The sequence below is a fragment of the Pseudopipra pipra genome, chromosome 3 (assembly GCF_036250125.1).
Source record: "Pseudopipra pipra isolate bDixPip1 chromosome 3, bDixPip1.hap1, whole genome shotgun sequence".
In the NCBI taxonomy this organism is placed as follows: domain Eukaryota; kingdom Metazoa; phylum Chordata; class Aves; order Passeriformes; family Pipridae; genus Pseudopipra; species Pseudopipra pipra.
The window spans coordinates 103,976,098-103,990,057 of record NC_087551.1 but is presented as its reverse complement, the minus strand read 5'-3'; the positions used below and the strand labels follow the sequence as shown (position 1 = coordinate 103,990,057).

At 38.8% G+C, this 13,960-nt stretch overlaps 1 long non-coding RNA gene across 1 annotated transcript; it reads right to left on the bottom strand.

Annotated features, from left to right (window-relative positions):
• Positions 1–9,626: 9,626 nt before the first annotated feature.
• Positions 9,627–10,147, bottom strand: LOC135410634 (uncharacterized). The gene is made up of 2 exons (XR_010428805.1): positions 10,088–10,147; positions 9,627–9,905 (listed from the first exon to the last, which is right to left on the bottom strand). It is a non-coding gene; the product is annotated as an uncharacterized LOC135410634 (long non-coding RNA).
• Between the last annotated feature and the right edge of the window lie 3,813 nt (positions 10,148–13,960).

The following is a 13,960-nucleotide window of genomic DNA, read 5'->3' as shown; positions in this document are numbered from 1 at the left end:
TTAATCCTTTTTATTCTTACCCTTTCTTCCCACCCTCAGGCTCCACATAGATAATTTTAGGTTGATTTTAGTTTTAGATTGATTGATTTTAGTTCAGTTTTCCACTGTGTGCTTTAACCATCTAGGTAAGTAGTAGAGTGAGCCTTGCCAATGGCCTTTGTCATGCTTTCACTTTAATATTAAACCTCCTCTTGCTGATACAGTTGCTGGTGATTCTTTGAGTGACCTAAAACACTCTTCGCATCAACATAATTCCATTTACCAGTTGATCACCTAGACAGTGAAGACTTTCAATAGTTTTTTTTCCAGCCCTCGTTCTCACTCAAAAACTTCATTAGCTCCCTTCTAATTTCTGAGGATCTGCTGGAATGTTCTGCTAAATTCCTATACGCTAAATGCAACAGCACTTTGACACCATATGGTTAGTCCCTTTTTATAGACACAGAAAATAGTAGACCCAAGTCTCTTTAGCAACCACCTGTACTGGTGGGAAAACAGCTCATTTTGGTGATGGTACATAGAAGTAGAAGAGGATATAAAGGTCCTATGGATGGTCAGAAACAGGCTCACTCTTTCAACTTGGCTGAAGTATCTGCTAATGTGGTTCTATTCTCCCCAAGAGCTCAGTGCCTCAAGCTTTCATGTTTGTCTTCAGTGATGCTGTGTTGCACTAGGTGGAGATGGAATACTGAGTTTGCAGAGTGAATGAGGATCCCATTGTAGAGTGGGAAGACTTCAACAACACAAGGACAAAGCCTTATCTTTCCTTAGTGCTTAGGAAAGACGGTTTTCAACTACAATCAGTATTTTCAGTGGGTAATTATGAAAGCTAAAACTTTATAAAAAATAAATTCCTCTCTAAGCCTTTCTGTCTACCATGACATTCAGAAACATGAAAATCTTATTTACTTTGATTTCTTCTTATAGTGATAGATTTCATCTGTCATTTTTCTTCACTTGCTTCGGTATTAGCTAACAAAGGGGATGGCTTGGTGCTCATGCTGATGACTCTGCTGTTTGAACAAAGCCGAGTATTCTATCATGTTGATTGAACCTCCATGGGACACACTAAGCTGTGCAAACAGAAGATAAAGTCTGATGTTATGTCCAGCTCAGTCGTAACTGGATCTTGCAACCTGGTCAGCATTTCTACTTAAAAATAGAGACTCTGCTTTCTGAAGCTGCCTGGGAGCAGATGACAGAGAACCTAACAGCTTCCCTATTGCACATGTCATTTCCAAAACCCAGCTTCCTGTACCTTCTCAGTACCAGATAAGTGACAGTTAGGGGAAATTTTTTGTGTATATTGTGAGCTGACGCTGACGGGACACCAGGTGGTCACCTGATGCCAATCATTGCCCTCCTCGGATGGGCAGGGGAGAGAAAATGTGGCAAAAGGCTCATGGGTTGAGATAAGGGCACTGAGAGATCACTTACGAGGGACCATTATGGGCAAAACAGACTCCACTTGGTGAAATCGCCAATCAAACCAGAGTAGGGTAATGCAAAATAAAAACCAAAGCTTAAAACATCTTCCCCCCACCCCGCCCTTTTTCCCAGGCTCAACCTCACTACCAATTTTCCCTACCTCCTCACTCCTAGTGGTACAGGGGGATGGGAAAAGAGGAAATTCAGTGTAAATAAAATTTAACATAAAGAATGTAATTATCATTGAAACTGAATCGTGTTCCTCTCACTCTGAAATCAGCATCTTCTGTCAGCACTGTGCTGACACCCTGAATGTCTCTGAATGTCCTTTCATCCTACCCTCCTAAGCTTCCTGTGCTTGCAGGGCACGGTAATGGGAAAGCCAGCTCCACTCAGAGCTCTGATTTACACTACAATGTCCTTTGCAATCCAGGTACAGAGAATGGCACGACAGCATTTTTCCTTGGCAATCTTTATCTACCTAATGTGCATGTAAAATATTTATTCTAATGAGCAAAACAGATGTATGCTGTTTAAAATAAAAAGTAATGCTTGAAAACAAGTAAGCAGAGGGAGTTTAGTCGAAAAGTGAGAACAATAAAGAATACAAACTGAATGAAACCGGAGGCTGATTTTAATTATTCTGATAGTAGCAACTGCATTGACTCTGGCTATAGAGGAAAAAAGACACAACAGTGTATGAATGTAAATTTCAATAGTGTGTATGTGTAATATATATATGCAGTATCCTGTATAACCTCAAAGAGGGAATGGTAGTGCAACCTAAGGTCTAATCTTGGAAGTGTTTCTTTTGTAACTTCTTCCCTTCAATTACGCACTTAATAAATATTTTGTCATAGTAATGGTTTAAATGTTGCACTGGTGAAGTGTTCAGTTCTGGGCCTCTCACTTCAGGAAAGGCATTGAGGTGCTGGAGCAAGTCCAGAGAAGGGTGAAGCTGGTGACAGTTCTAGAGAGTAAGTCCTGTGAGGAGAGGTTGAGGAGCTGAGGGTGTTCAGCCTGGAGAAGAGGAGGCTCGGGGGGACCTTATCACTTTCTACAACTCCCTGAAAGGAGGTTGTAGCCAAGTGGGGGTCAGCCTCACCACCTAGCAAAAGGACAAGAGGACATGTCCTCAAGCTATGCCAGGGAAGGTTCAGACTGGACATCAGGAAGAATTTCTTCACTGAAAGGGTGGGTAAGCATTGGAATGGGCTGCCCAGGGAAGTAGTGGAGTCACCATCCCTGGAGGGGTTCAAGAAAAGACTGGATGTGGCACTTAGTGCCATGGTCTAGTTGACAAGGTGATAATCCATCAAAGGTTGGACTTGATGATCTTGGAAGTCTTTTCCAACCTGATTGATTCTGTGATTCTGTTATTTCTGGTCAAGACATTGCAGAGTAAAGTAGAGTGAAAACTGGCCTAGATGATTTTTGACTTTGAAGCTATAAAATTATACACCTGTTCTGTAACAAAAATGAGCCTTAAGTGTGGGGTTTTTCAGTCTTTGGCACTTTCAAAATTTCTGGACATAAGTGGATGAAAAATTAGAAGTGATTGTGAAATATGGCTATGAAGTAATTCCAGTTTGAGATGATTCAAGATATTTAAAGTTGTAAGTTTTGTGTTATTGTTAGCTTCATATCCAGATATAATCTATATCTCTTCAATTACTTGATAGGTCTCCATAGGTATGAAAATTTTAGGTAAGTGTTTAAGTGATGTGGTTGGTTTTTTTTCTGTTCATAATGATGGAAAAATGACTGGCAAGACAACGCTAAACAGCTCAGACTAATTGTTGGATTTTCTAAAACATTTAACACATAAAATTCAGGAATTTGAGGGTCTTGGTCTGGAGAGTAATGAAAGTAATATATCTTACTTATAGAGATGAGCAATGAGCAAAGGTAAATGAAGGGGACTACAAGCCACCACTTGTATTTAGAGCTCTAGGCTTTTTAATTAGTTGTTGATTCCTTCAGATCATTTTGCTTTCAGAGGGCAGTATTTGTTATGATAGTATTCCCTGGATGCCCCAGTAAAGACTCATACCGTGAAAGCTCTGAACCCATATGCAACAGAATATTTACATTATGTGTTAAAGATGATGTGCTAAGAGAAAATAATCAGTGAAGACAAATGTGACAATACAATCTCTGCACAGATTCTGCTCAGCACCTGCTTGGCCTTACAAACATGATTTGTACCAGGTTGAAGATGTCTTTTTGGTTTTGTTCACCAAATTGGGTTTGTTTCTTTCACCACCTTTATCCAAGGATTCTTAGTTTAAACTGAATTTTGGTTTTACATGCCAATTATCAGGGAAAAATATATTGACCAGGAAGGATATGCTGCCTCTAGTTAAATGTCAGTGCTCTGTTTAGGCCTTGGATCTGGGCAATCTGGCTCTCTCTTTCTTTCAGAGAAAATGAAGGAATATCAGTGACAGTTCTAATTAAAAATGAACAGGAAGTTATTTTGGAACTTTTCTCAGTGGCTTTCAGGAGGACGTGAAAAACATGGTATTTCTTCAGGTTTTGCTAACCATTAAATGATATTTGAGGAGGAAAAACAGAGGAAGAGATTTGGTTTTAATTTGTAAGATTAGTTTACTGAAGTCATAGTAAAGTCATCAGCCCTCTGAAGCCAGAAAATGTAGTTCCTTTTTTTTCCTTTAATTCCCTAATCATAATGTATAAAATTGTCAGCATTGAAAAAAAGAAAGGGTAAGGAAAAATAACTTTTGCACTTAGCACTTTACTAACTACAGGAGTATTGGAACACATTTATATCTAATTCCTTGAAATGCCACTAAAATACTTTTCAGTTGCCTACATGAGGCTTCTAAAAATAGTTGGTATTTTTGATAACTTCTCTGTGCTCCAAGATCCTACTTTAAATGTGGTAAGTTATTATTGATATTAAAAGTTGTTTTCCATCCTGTAAGTTGAAAAGTCAGAGAAGGAAGGAAAAGAGACCACAAGTGGTGTTCATGCCATATCTTAGTTTTGGCTTCATTGAAGAGTAATGCCTTATACACACAGCAAAGTACAAGTAGGTGCAGCTCAGTCTGTTATATTTCAGGCCTGAAATTCAGAGAGCACCTTCAAAAGTGTTTCCTTGTTTGCTCAGTTGCTCACTGTGTATCCAAAACCTATTTGGAATAGGCTCAAGGTCTTCAGGATTATCAACAAGTGCAACAAAACAGGAAGACTCACCTCTCTGTGTTAAATTTCCTGCTATTGCTGTGACTGAAGACACTGGCAATATTCTGCATGCTTCATTTGTTTTTCATGACATTTTGTGGCATTTGAGATTTTCAGCAAGGATTTAATGCTGTTCTGTGCCGTGGGAAGAGACCTCTGACAGCATGGAGTAAATGTTCTTCCTGGCTGGCAATAGCAGTCTGATATATTTTCCCATGAATGTGAAGGGTCCCAAGAGAAAACCAATTAGTACCAACAACTGATTTAGTTGGTAAGATCTCCTTTCATTACCATTTTACTTATTGCAGCTGCTAGTTTCAGCCTCTGGTTTTAATCACAGTTCAACATGTAAGGACTAAATCTGCAGGTGAACAGAAATCAGCAAGCTGGATTTTGTAATCTGAAAACGCCTCTATGCTACATCAGATCAAATTTCAAATCTACAAAGGCTTAACCAGAGGAATATTGTAACTGTGAGGAAAAGAGTGGAATAATTCCTGGCATCCCTTGGATAAGTTTGAATAACACGACCTCCAGCGCTTACAGAGCCGCCACTGAGGGTTACTGGGAAGTGTCGCACATCTGCGCATGGAGGTGATGGTTGACAGCCAACATCTCACAGCCTGACTTTACTGATGAGTTTGGCTTAACCTTACGCCTCCCCTCTATTAAAGAGAGCTCTCTCCTCTATTGAAGACTACTGTTTAGCACTGTTGTGGAAAATAGCGTTTCAGGGAGGGTTGATGTCAAGAGTGTTCACTTTCAGTGCTTGGAGCTGGCAGCTTTTCCATCTCTTTAAGAGCTGCAGATCAGTTTGCATTGCTGTATACATTTGTAACTTTGAGACCTTAGAGAATGAGATTTCCCTTGCCTGTTCTTTGCATTTACTGGTTTGCACCTGAGCTATAAAAAGGGAACTATGAGGCAGATGAAGGAGAACTTTGTGGTTGCTTGTTCTCTTGCAGTATGCCAAGATTTTTCCTCATTGGCCTGGAGAATTTTAGCAGCCCCAGTGATGTACAGTCACAGCTTCTGACATTTCCAAAAATTGAACAATCTGAAGTAGGCAAACATCTTTGTATGAAAACTGTAAGTTTATTAACGTATTTTTGATAGTCACTTTTTGAAACATCCTCTAAGGACTAACTTAATTGTAGAGTCTAGCAAAGACGATATGTAGCTTTAAGATGGACTGAACCAACCGAAATTTGAATTGTGTTCTCTCTTTCCAGGGCAGCTTATCAATGTAATTTTTATTAAGACTACACTTATTATTACTATTTTATTAAGACTACACTTATTCAGCTTCTTATTTGTAGAGTTTGAGTGAGAAGAATGCAGTTTTCCAGAGGTATCCGGAGACTTTGCTGCTGCAAGGCCAACCTGTTCCTCTCTTTAGACCAGCACTAAGAAATGTATGCTCAGTCAGATCATACATTCTTTTTCTAGAGATACACCAGAAGAAAGAACAGGTCCTTTGGCTCATCTGTTTGCCTTTTGTTCAGAAGTCAGAGCACAAAGCAGAGAGAAGATGGACTAGAGAGAGATAAATTATTTTTCTATAAACATTAATTTCTTAGTGGTTGTGTGGTTACTGCATTCATTTATGGGTGCCTATCCAAATTCTTCTGCTTTACCATTTAACCAGAGTGTCAGTGTAAACAATATGAGGCTTTCAAATATTATGAAATTGAAAGAATGGAAGAAATTTGCTCTTTTTAGAGCTATTCCACATATTTGTGATGGAAAATCAAATGAACAAATGGAGGCTAGTTTTCCTTGCAGACAAGCTTAGATTTTTCCTTTTTTTTTTAGATTTTTCAAATATTCAAGTAGGTATTTTTATGAGAATTTTATTCTCCAGATTGCTTACCACAACTTGTTACTTTTATGAGCTTCTAGGATTTTTAATTAATCTTCATTTGGCTGAGAAGATTTAAAAGCCCTGTATGTCCCATTGTTTTACTCTTGGAACACTTAGCTAAAGATCTTTTAATTTTTTTCAAGAGGAAGACAACATGATGAAAGAAGTGCATCAGAATCTGTGATATGTAAACTCCATAGCTATCCCTGTGTCTAACAGCAAAAATCTCCTTTATAAATGTTCAGAATAAAATGGGAAGAGCTTCAGACCCCAGGGCTATGAATTCATGGCTTGTATCCTAAAGCGAGTTTGTGAATCGCTTATGACTCGGCCTGGGAGAATTCTGTGACATAATCTATCTGCCAATAATCAGATGACGTTACACAGATGTATTAGCTCTCCACTTTGATTTAGCAATGATTTCTATCTGACCTGGAACTAAATCCATATGGTGCTCTTTATTAACCTGTTTGAAGAGACAGGGCTTGTCCAACCTTCTGTTTGTAGGCTGCCAATGAAAATATGGGTGAAAGCTCTTGCTCATAAAAGGGCAGACACAGCGTCAGCTGTTCCTCTGGAGAGGTAGAGTTTAACAAAACACTGTCCTGGCTTCTTCTTTCCCACGTGGATCTTGTGGTTTCTGTGAGTCTGAAGTTTCTGCAGGTCTGAAAGGTCCCAGGCAGGTACCTGAGCCTCAGCTAGAGGGTGACAGGTTTGGGGCAGCAGGTAGCTCAGCAGTGCAGCACTGGAATGCTCCTTTTCCCTCTCCCTCACCTTGAGCCTGTAGTTGCAGCTGGAGGAGAGCTGCAGGAAGTCTTCCTGGGGAAGAGGTAAGCAGCAGATGGTTATTCCTGAAGAACTTCTTAGTTTGGACCCCCTGAGGAACCATGGCCCTTGGGTACATTGGTGGTCAAGAGTAGGATTAGGAGAGACAAATTTCCATTATAGTGGGGCTCTGGGAGGCTTTCAAGAGAATCTGTTGACTTCCATGAGATTTCTCCCTGGAGATTTTTCAACTGGGCCAATGTTGGTGTTATTGGACAGATATCAGCCTATGCCTTAGGTTTTTCTTTTGGGCTTCTAATGTGGTTTATTGGCTTTGCCAATAAACTTTACCAATACGCTTTGCCCCACAATATTTTCATTAGACAGCTTCTAACCTGGTTGGTTCCCCAAGATGCAAACAGAAGGACATCCTGTGTCAGCTTGTGCCCCATTGTAAAATATTGTAAAGTCCTTTAAAACATAGTGAAGTCCTTGCTTTGGAAGCCAAAATAGGCATGCATGCTTGATTTTTTTTTTTTAACAAGTCTCATTTTGTAGGCACCTAATATAAAAGCTTATCCTTAACAGGGAATAAGTTTACGTAGAAGAGTTTTTTTTCAAAAACCTTGATACTGAACATATGAGTCCACACTGTCACCCTGTCACATTTCTGCACTGCAGAATGTGAAGCCCCTTGTCCTGTGAGCAGGGAGTTCCCTGGGGTTTAGCCCTGCTTCAGATGTCTACCTTTTCATTTCTGTAATCCTGTTAGCTGTTCTACCTTCCCACCCCATATTCATCATCTCTCTAGAAACTGCAGCCAAATTTGCAGTGCCAAGGCTGGGGGTTTTTGCAACATTTTTTTTTTTAAAAAAACCCTTTTCCTATTGAATAACTTTAAAATATTTTAGCTCAGTCTAAGTTGTATCAAGTATCACTTTATCCTTGAGTATTATCTCTCTCATGAACACTAAGATGCATCTCGCTTCTAACTGAGCCTTTTCCTTATAAGGACTTTGAGATATTACTTTGTCTGACTTCGAGCTTTCATGGATATTCTGGTATTTCATTTGACATAACAGAGCAAAATGGTTAGTTAAGGTAATGAAATCTGCTATCTAGAATGAAAAACCTTGAAAAAACAATGCACTTTGTAACTCAGGAGGAAGTGGCATGCTGCATCTACTATCACTCTGCTGCTGTGCTATTTTAAGTGTTAACGGAGGAAGAACTTAAAGTCTGATGCATTTAGCAAATAGCAAATTTGCCCTTAAAGTTTGTCATTTTAGAAATAGCACTCACAGCCTCTAGTAGGTAAGCAACTGCAAATATGTAGAACCAATAAATTCCCTGCAGACCAGTCATTAGCCAAAGAGAAACCAGGTCAAGCATCTTCAATACTGAGAAAGGCAATCCAGTAACAACAAACAAAAGGTGGGCTCTACATTATTGGGTGTTTGCCCTGCCACTTTGTTTCCAGCAGGGAAACAATATATTTGATAATAATAGAGGCCAAGTTAGAAGGTGTGGTAGGATTACCTAGCACAGTTAATTAGTCCTAGTACTTAACTGTCATCATGTTGAAAATGCTTGTTTTGTTTAATTTTCCTAAAACTGTAACAGAAAAACATCCCTGTCTCAAATTAACTGTTAACATATTGGAGAATACATAATTGTTGCCTCCTTTATTATTATGAACTTTTATATTTTGAAAGGGTTTTTAAAACATTGTCTTCAGTTCCAACAAATATAATTCTTTGATTTTTCTGTCTTTTTTTTCCCCCCACTGTTACTTTTAGAACACCTCCTTTGGTTTCTCCTTGAATTGTCAGATTTTATTTGAAATATTGTACCATAGTTGTGGTCTTGTCAATACTTTGCAGAATAGAATAGCTACTTTTCATGGCCTTCATGCAATGCTTTTATACCTTCATTACAGAGTTACTTTTACTCTGTACTCCTGTTCTCAACTCATTTTATTTGAAGCTTACTGTAGCCCCAGCTACATTTCTGCAGTGGTGCTGTGTAAAGGGTCTAAGTTTTTTGTACTTACACCTTTAATTCTTCTTTCTCAGAGGTACCATTTTTTTTGGTTAAATTTCTTGGCATTTCTTTGATAAAAGCTTTTGTAAGAGGCTTTAACCATGTCCTTGAGAACCTTTAAGGCATTTACAGCATCCAAAAATTGTTTCTGCTCTCAACTGTATCACTACTGGAAATTCAGAATATAATTCAAAACCTATGACAAATCTCCTGTTTCATCTCCCAGCTTTCCAGGTTAAAAGTAACTATTAATAACTATTCTATGAACATGTTGCTTTCTAATTATTGTCAGTTGGTTGTGCAGGCAGTTAATAATAACTTCACCTAAATGATATATCCTTTATTTTCCTGTGTAAATGTCAAATGCCACAAGCTTTACTAAAAGCACGATGCAAATATTAATCTTCTTCTCACTAGTCTGATAGTCCTACGTATTGGGTATGCATGGCAAGGTGTTGTCAGTGGGGGGCTACAGGGCTGACTTCTGTGAGAAGCTGCCGGAAACTTCCCCCATGTCCAGCAGAGCCAGTGCCAGCCGGCTCCAGGACGGTCCCGCTGCTGGCCAAGGCTGAGCCCATCAGTGATGGTGGTAGCACACCTGGGATAACAGAGTTGAGAAGAAGAAAGAAGTTATTGTGCAGAAGTAATTTTGTCCAGAGAAGAGAGGAGTGAGAATATGTGAGAGGAACAATTCTGCAGAAACCAAGGTCCGTGCAGAAGGAGGGACAGGAAGTACTCAGGCACTGGAGCTGAGATTCCCCTTCAGCCTGTGGTACAGACCTTGATGAGACAGCTGTGCCCCTGCAGCCCATGGAGGTCCATGGTGTAGCAGAGATCCACCTGCAGCCTGTGGAGGACTCCACACAAGAACAGGTAGATGTCATAAAAACTGGCTGTGAGCTCGTGGGAAGCCCACAGTGGAGCAGGCTCTTGCTCCACCAAGGCTGAAGCAGCTTTGGTGGGAATCCAGCCCAGGTCAACCCCTCTTGCCCTGCTAGGGAAGGAAATATCATTAGTGTAACACCACGTGATTTAGACAATACATTTTTATATTTATACTGATGTTAATATCATCTACTGGCTTGTTTCATATTTTTTCTACTTTCTTTCTAATATCAAGGTTTCATCTTCAGTTCTCTAGTAACTGATATATTTTTATTTCTTTTTGTTTAAAGGTAGGTACTTTTTTATTCTGGAATATCTCTTAAAACAATGATTTGGAGATTGTTTGGCTTGTTTCTGACATTTATTCAGATACTGTAATCTTTCCAAATGTTTGATATTTATCCGTATATCTATTAACTGCATTATTTTTAGCAGTTTCTGTTATGCAGTTTATATGATACAAACACCAGCCTTACTGGTCTGTTTCTCCTTGAAACCTCTATCTTCTTCCTGAATTTTTGGCATGAAACTGTGTCAGGGGAGGTTTAGGTGAGATATCATGAAAAGTTTCTTCACCCAAAGGTTGGTTGGGCACCAGAACAGGCTCCCCAGGGAAGTGATCACAGCACCAAGCCTGTCTGAGTTCAAGAGACATTTGGACAATGCTCTCATGCACATGGTGTGACTCTTGGGGTGCCCTGTGCCGGGCCATGGAGTCTGATGATCCTGGTGGGTCCCTCCCAACTTGGCATATTCTATGATCCTGTGATTCTTTCATGATAAGCACAGTTACAAAAAACTTGTTTGGATTTTCTGCTATGACTATATCTGTTCTAAACATTTCTCTTACACCTTGATCATCTAGTAGTCCTAGAGTTACTCTTGTCAGGCTTTCTACCTCTATGAAGGAGTAGTTACTATTTGGTTTTCCTCCCTTTTTTTTTTTTTTTTTTTGCTTTCCTTAATTTTCCTTCCAGTTCTTTTCTCCTTCTTCATTTGGATAGGACTCAAAAGATCATCTTATTTCTAGAAGTTTCTCTAATTTTGTGCTTCATCTCTGTAGGCCATTTAGTCTTAGTTTGTTTCAGAAATGCCTGGTTATCTTTCTAGCCTTTAGGATGATCTATTTAAACAATTTCTGTCGTAGCTCCAAATTTTTCGTCTTTTGGATTTCATGTATAACATGAAAATAATTTGGTTTTAAATTTTTATGTGATGTCTCTTTTGAGATAAACAACTTCATTATGGCTTTGGGGGAGAGGAGTTTGTATTTTTTTAATATGCTCATTAAGTGAGTGCATGTATGAAAACCAAGCATGCTAACTAATATAGCTGTGGTTTTGATTTTGGTGGGGTTTTGTTTGGTTGATTTTACTTTGTTTGCTTTGGTTTCTATTTTTTTACTCTTGTTGATTTGTTTTACTTTACTCTTTTTTTTTTAAAGTTTTCTAATCTCTGTGTCATTGTATGTATAAATTTTCAGGTGCCATTTAAATTGTACTCTCATTGTTCAAGTCTGGCCCAAATATTTTCCTGTTTGAGTTTCACCATTCTCTATTCTGTTCTGTATTTGTATGTACACAGGTTTTATGACTTAATTTTTCAGCTTTGCACTATAATTTCACCTTCTGTCTGCTTATCTACTAAGTGCTAAATTCAGGAGATGCTGTCAGGGAGTCCTTTAGTGCCCTAAGTAATAACTTGCATTTTGCCTTCAGAACCTCTGTCTTGCTGTTCTCTAGGTCATGGCATGTCACTGTACCATAACTGTTGTCTTGTTCCTGGATTTCCTGGTAAGGTGCTTTATAAAACTGCATTTCTTTTCCTCCTAGTCAGAAAAGTCACCAGAAAGCTCTCTAGTATCAAAAACCTTGTCATTGGTGTTCTTGTTTACCAAATCCTTCACCTCTATAACCTACCTCTCCTTGCTCTGTGAAAATAAATGTGTTGCAGGGCAGTATGGGGCCATCACATGAAGGAGTCTTAACCATGTACAGGGTTGTAGACATCATGGTCTTCTGATACTTCACTTTTGCATGAGTATTGTGAGCCTGGAATGAAATCACTTTACATCATCTCCAGACAGCATTCTTCCTTTTACTCATAAACTCTACAAATAGGAACCTGCATAGATAAATGTAGTCTTAATAAAAATTGTATTGATCATGCGTCCTACAGAGTCACTTGAGAGAGAGAAAACAATTAAAATCTTGGTCAGTTCAATCAATCTTAGAGATGCACATCCCCCTCACTTGTCTGTAGAGGAACTTCAGTGTGCCAGTAGTCCTCAGACAGGCAAGGTGAGCATGGGGAACATCAGTTCCACTGACACGAATGTGAATTAAGTGCTCAGCCTGTTCAGGAGCTGAGCAAATCCCACCAGCTACAGTTTTGGGACTCTAAATACCTTAAAAAGCAGATCCATCAGACTTACATTGTGCTATACATAGATCAGTGAGCTGTTATTCTGGGAAAGGCTGGTGCATGAGTTATATGAGTGGGAGACTTGATGTACAAATGATTTTTGGTATAAGAAAACTAGAACTATGTTAGGCAATTCAAGAGGTCCTGATTCCCACATCAATTTCTGAACTGTTCTTTTCTTCTGTTTTTTTCCGAACACAGTGACCTGTAATAGATTTTATTTCTGTTTCAGTGCCCTCTGGTGTTTGTATTTTTCTTTTGTTTAGTTCTATTTTCTTCTTCCTTTTTCTAGCATACTTATGCACTGAGATATCTTTCAGCTCAATCCCTTTGTCCCCTGCAATGTTCTTTCTGACAGATCCCATTTAACAATACTAGTCTGTCCTTCTCTCAAAAGTGTTTGCAATGCCCTTGGTTTGTGTTATTTATTTCTCTCTGTCTTCTTTTCCTTTCTTCCTTATTTTTTTATAAACTCTAAAAATCTGGGGTTTATTATTCCTTGGACCACGCACCTGCAGTGGTTTCCATGGCAACATGATTTTGCAGCCCCCAGCTGTTTCATTCCTCATTCTTATTAGCAGTTTGCTGGATGCTGGTAAAAATGCTGTGGGTTTGGAGAGGCAACCTTGCAGCTGACAGCAAAAGCATTTAATTACTTTGAAATTGCTTGTCTGGTTGCAAGTCCAGTCACTTTACCTCGGATGAGAATTCAACTCAGCTATGACCATTTAGCAATCTGATCTCATTAGTTGTGCTTTCTTGTTGTCTTTACATATCTATCTTATGCTTAAATTGATAGCTCACACTCAATCCAATTATTTCCTATGATCTAAGCATATTCAGATAGCTCTGGTTCTTCCTCTGTCTTTCAGTTATCCTGGAAAATAATTACATTCCTTTAAATAAAATGTTTAAAAAACTTACTATAGATAAGCAGAACCTGGGCCGTCAAACCTCTTAAGTACCTTCACAAAAATACCTCCATTGTGTACCTGAAACTAAAGTCTTTATTACTTTGAGATGGGGTCTTGAGCAGAGATTGTATTGAAAGAATATAATGATCTTTCCATCTGCAAATCTGTCTTAATTTTATGGCCCTCATCACAGGGGAATCTGAATGTCTAATGAAGAGAAATGATCAGTGAGGATTCAAGGAGAAAATCAATCTTATTTTACTTAGACTATCTAGCTTCTACTAATAAAGTCTAGTGGATTAACTCCTGTTGTATTATTGCCAATAAAAGTGGTGTTATTCTCGGGGGACTGGCTTCATATTTTATTATTCCCACAAAACAAAATGCGAAGTAAATGCTGACACCATGAAAAAATATAAATAACATATTC